The sequence below is a fragment of the Adiantum capillus-veneris genome, chromosome 22 (assembly GCF_014529385.1).
Source record: "Adiantum capillus-veneris isolate H3 chromosome 22, ASM1452938v2, whole genome shotgun sequence".
NCBI classification, from domain to species: Eukaryota; Viridiplantae; Streptophyta; class Polypodiopsida; order Polypodiales; family Pteridaceae; genus Adiantum; species Adiantum capillus-veneris.
In genome coordinates this window covers 85,426,322-85,431,937 of record NC_140952.1, presented here as the reverse complement: position 1 = coordinate 85,431,937, position 5,616 = coordinate 85,426,322, and positions in this window count along the sequence as shown.

Genomic DNA, 5,616 nt, shown 5'->3' with positions numbered 1-5,616 from the left:
ACAAAAAGTTTTTGCAAAGATGGGAGGGACCTTTCATGATAAAAAAAAAGTTTGGGAATGGTAGTTACAGATTAGCAGATTTATCAGGAAAACTCCACAAGACCAGAGTCAATGGATGGAGATTAAAGCCCTACTTTCAACGTATCAATCCGTTAATAGGAAGTCATCTACCTACATCGTCTAAGCTCCAAATTGGCATGGCTCCCTTCGGCTTGGCAAATGCTCCACCTATTTTTAAAGCTTTGATGTGCAAAGAAGAACCAGCATTGGAATCTCAACATACCCAAGGAAACCCTCCCATCTCCGATTTATGGGATTGAGGTAATGAAAAGCAGGTCTAATGGAGTAGAAGAGTGTATATCACTCCTCCTTTTTTTAGAAAAAAAAAGAAAAAAAGAAAAAAAAGGAAAGAAAAGAAAAAAGAAAAAACTCTTTTGTTTCATCTAGGAGCATGAAATATCCTAGATGAAGAGGGAGGGCTAATATGAGTAGCGTTAAATGGTAACCTTGCATTTGCACTACATTTCTACTCAAATGTATATATTTTTTATCAAAGTTTTAACCTAGTGTTCATTCTCTCTTTGCGTAATAGCCTTTTTCCATACAAACACCTTACCCTTATTAGATCTTTATGCATTTACATCATATTTCTCTCTTCATGCTGAATGTAAATAGTAAACTTAATTCTACTCTCCTAGTTTTTTTACTGCATATTCTTTTAACTAATTACCTTTACTAATTTAAATATCTATCTACATCCCATAATTTGTAAATAAATAATTTATGGACACTTATCTTACCCATCTTCTCTCAAGGGTAGGGTTAACCTTGTAGGCCTTCCCTTCCCCACCACTATGTGACCCAAGTCTTGGATCATTTACTTGTGTTGGTCAACAAATCTTAAATATAATGTATAACCCCAATAAATCAAACTTTATTGAAGCCTACCTCATTTGTTTAAGGTGGATTCCCTTTTGAAAAAAGCATGCTACACCTTGGATGCATGCTAAAGGACCCCCTACAAGGAGACTTGGTTCAAAAGGTGTTTTGGATACATCTTGAACGCCTTATCTCGTGGGTATACTTGAGGAACACTCCAAAATCAGCTTAAACACTTTGAGAAGGTCAACTTTGCCTTTTACAGCACCCAATTCTGAGTTACAGGCTGAAAGTTATGGTGAAAACAAGGTGTTGCGGACACTGTTACTGCAGGTCAAAGTTGCAATCAGGTAAACCACAAAGGTGAAAAGTTTTCTTGACTTCTCCAACATTCTAAAATACCAATGGGGAGTTAAAAACCACTTGCATGTGGAGGGGTCGGCTCAAGATGCTTCCAGAGACACAAGAAACAGGATGGGGACACTCTGCAGGAGCCACTGGAGGGACATCACGGTGGGGCCCACATACATTATCAACCCTTATGGAGCCTCCACGACCATTTTTAATGAAAAAATAAGTCCCTTATTTGCATAATTGAAGGAATGGTCAAAAGGGAACCTAACTATGGTTAATTACCTACCCTAGTCAAGTTTAACCTAACCTAAGGTCTTGTACAGCTATAAAAAGGCCCTTTGGCAAGCACAAAAACACACACACCTACTCCATTGCTGCAAATAAGCTCCTCTAAGGTTAGGGAAGCCCTAATCTCTCTCTCCTCTCGTCTCTCTATCCATTTCCTAAGCTCGCTATCATAAGCGACACCATAGAGAGAGCATCAATATGCTATTGCTACCATTCTCTTTCAAACATTTCTCTTATCATACTCATCCCTAAATAAGGATTGTAGATTCTATATGAGAGCAAGGATATCAAGTTCAATGATCTATCTCATGGTTTGATCAACAAATTGTTGCAATTGGGGTGTCGTCGTCACACTTTTGCTCTAAACGCATGTAAAATTGGTAAGCCTATCTTGGCAGCTTCTCATATTTTGTGCTCATTGGGTTGCTTGTTTGTTGAGAAAGTTTTTGTGCACCATGGTGTCTATTTGCTTGGCTTCTCTCCTTATGTTGTGTGTAAGTCAGTCTTGGGGATGCATAGATGGAGAAGAGCTCTCTATGCATGCCGCCTTATGTGTGTAAGTAGTCTCTTCTTTTGGGAAAGGAAAGGAGTTGTCAAGTATTTTTGCATTATGGTGTTTTGAGTTTTGAGGTTTTGTGCTTGCTTTTCTTAGAAGTATATGAGCACTAATATGGTGAAGGTCAATCTTTGCATGTGAGTTTGTGCAGTGTTCAAAGGGATTGCTTAAGGAGTGTGTGTTGAACGGTTGAAGGGCATTTTGTGTTGAAGCACATAAGGAAGGTGTGAGTGTGTGTGTGTGTGTGTGTGTGTGTGTGTGTTGTATATGGTTTGTTTTGGTTTCCTTCTTTCTCCATAAAAGAGGGTGGTGCCCCTAAGAAATATGCGTGTGTAGGGTCTCACGGAGTGGTTGTCTGGTGGGAGCCTTTAGTTGAGCCCCATCTCAAAAAATCCGCTCTCAGTAGAACACATGGTTCTGGCACTAATGTTTGCTACCACAAAGTTCCGCTCCTATCTCCTGCCTAGAACCTTTGTAATCCTGACAATGGAAGAGGTTTTCCCATATGTAATGCAACACATGGATGCCTCATCTAGGATCTCAAAGTGGTTAATTAGATTACAAGAGTTTTACTACACCAGGGATTTTAGTTACGCGATGACGCATTTTGTTAAATGTTAATTATTGTTGTTATTATCACTATTTTTTTATGTTAATAACATACCTAATGTCATGACCTACAAAAACCGGTAGAAAACGTAGAACCGGCGGGAAAACCAACAATCCCGACAGACCCGACGGGTTTAACATGAAACCCGGCGGGCCCGGCGAGACAAGCAAGAATCCTGCCGGACCCGTCATGTACCCCCTCCATATTTGGCGGCTCTATATAACCTTGTAGTAGACATCACATCATATCACCTCTTCCTCTAAATTTGGTCATCCTTTAAAATTTAGAAGAAAAACTAAAGGTAAAAAAATGAATAGTTTTTAAAAAAAATTAAAACTTTATGTAACTCTGATCATGGATCATTAGTTCTTTTTTGGAGTGAAATGATTCTTGAAAGGAGGTAGAAAGGTGAATCTTTGGGTCGGTATCTTTACATTTGGGATGGACTGATCTCATGTTTGGTTCACCGTTATATTTGCTAAATTGATTTCTATATTGATTAGAACTTCTACCATGGGTCATTAGTTCTTTTTTGGACTGAACTGATTCTTGAAAAGAGATAGAAAGGTAAATCTTCGGGCCGATATCTCTACTTTTGGGATGTATTGATCACATGTTTGATTCACCGTTGTATTTTCTTGCTATTCTGATTAGAGCTCCAATCATGGGTCATTAGTTCTTTTTTGGACTGTACTGATTCATGAAAGGAGGTAGAAAGGTGAATCTTTGGGTCGATATCTCTACTTTTGGGATGGACTGATCACATGTTTGATTCACCGATGTATTTGCTTGCTATTCCGATTAGAGCTCCAATCATGGGGCATTAGTTCTTTTTTGGACTGGACTAATTCATGAAAGGAGGTAGTAAGGTGAATCTTTGGGTCGATATCTCTACTTTTGGGATGGACTGATCACATGTTTGATTCACCGCTGTATTTGCTTGCTATTTCGACTAGAGCTCCAATCATGGGTCATTAGTTCTTTTTTGGATTGGACTGATTCATGAAAGGGGTAGGAAGGTGAATCTTTGGGTCGATATCTCTACTTTTGGGATGGACTAATCACATATTTGATTCACCGTTGTATTTTCTTGCTCATGTTTGAGTAGATTGAGGTTTATTCCCTTCAGGCTTCACTACTACGCTTGTGTGTGATATTGATTATAACACTAATGTTTGGTTTGAATAATACTTGAAAGAAGAGATAGCATACTGAGCTATGTTTATTGGTATTGCAGGCATCCAATAAGTATGTCTTCCACCGGGAATGTGAGCGGTGATGTTGGTGTCTCAAGCCTGGCTTCCTTGAGGAGACCTCCTACTTCGATGCCAGGTCCTGCTTCGCAGGGCACCACTTCGCAGGGCACCACTTCGCAGGGCAAGCGAAAGGCAGGTGGAAAAAGTCCAGGACCCGAGTGGAATTTTGCCACAAATTCAAATAAGTATCAAGATTGGAAATGTAACTTTTGTGGCAAAGAGAAATCTGGAGGAGCACCAAGAATAAGGGATCATTTTCTAGGTGGCAATACCAGAATCCAAGGAGGAAAGTGCAAGGGCTTAGGTGTAGAAGAAGCAGCTATGCGCTTAAAAGCTTTAATTGGTAAGCTAATTTCCACAAGCAAAAGATCAAAACTCTCTACTTTCGACCATCACACCCCGATATCGATAAGATCAAACCAGTACGAGGGATCATTGGGTGTAACGCCCACCAATGGAAGCACTCAAAGCAGGGAACCAACTTCTCATATCGATGGAACTACACCTCCAAACCATGGATCTTCTGACTTTCAAGTAGGATTGTCAAAAAGTAGACAGGTTAGCTTACAGACGAGCTTCAAAATGCTTGCCTTAGATGAAGCACAGTTTGCACTAGTAAAGACGTCTATTTCATTGGGGGATCATTGGCCATTGTCACCCGTGATGCATGGAAGTCAGCTTGGAAACGCATTGGGGAGTATGGTGCTGGATTTACCCCTCCAACGTATCACCATATGAGAAACCAACTGTTGGATAAATGTTACACAAGCACACAACAGGATATTCAAAGGGTAATATTAAATGCAACAGAACAATCTGGATACACCATAGTTAGTGATGGTTGGTCCAACGCTCAAAGGTGGCCATTGATCAACATCATGCTTGTATGTCCTCGTGGTGAATGTTTTATCAAAGCTGTGGATAGCTCTGGTCAAATAAAGTCTGGCAGTTTTATAGCTGACATCATTGGCAACGCAGTTGAGGAACTTGGAAAAGAGAATGTTGTCCAAGTAATCATGGACAATGCCAAAAATTGCAGGGCTGCAGGTAGGATACTTGAAAGTCGCTTCTCTCACCTATATAGTGCTAGTTGCAGTACACACATCTTGAACTTGGTATTGCAAGATTGGTACAAGAGGGAGGATACATAGTGGTTCAAATGGATAGTAGACAATGCTCGCTTAATAGTCAAGTTTGTTTTGAAGCGTCAGAGGGTTCTTAACATGTACCGTCAGAGGATGTCTACTATGTTAAAACTGTCGTGCGAAACTAGATTTTGCACCAACTACTATACGATAGAATCACTAATAAAAAATAAGAATGCTGTGATGGAGAAATTTGTTTGTGCCACTTTTTCAGAATGGGAGGCCGGTCAAAGGGAGAAGATAAAAAGCAAAATAGGGGTGATCAGAGATCTATTAGCTGATCGCCACTTCTGGGATGATGTGGTGGATGTGCACAATGTCATGATGCCAATTATACTCGCATTACGCCAACTGGATTCTGCCTTGCCTAACATAGGTAAGGTATGGATGGCTTGGTGGACTGTTCAAGAAAGCCTTGCAAATCCAGAGGAGCCCCAGGAGCCCATTGTGAAGCCTTGGAAGACACCATTCACTCAAAAGAGGAGAGAAATTTTGAGAAAGTATGTGCATGGTCGATGGGTTGGAGCA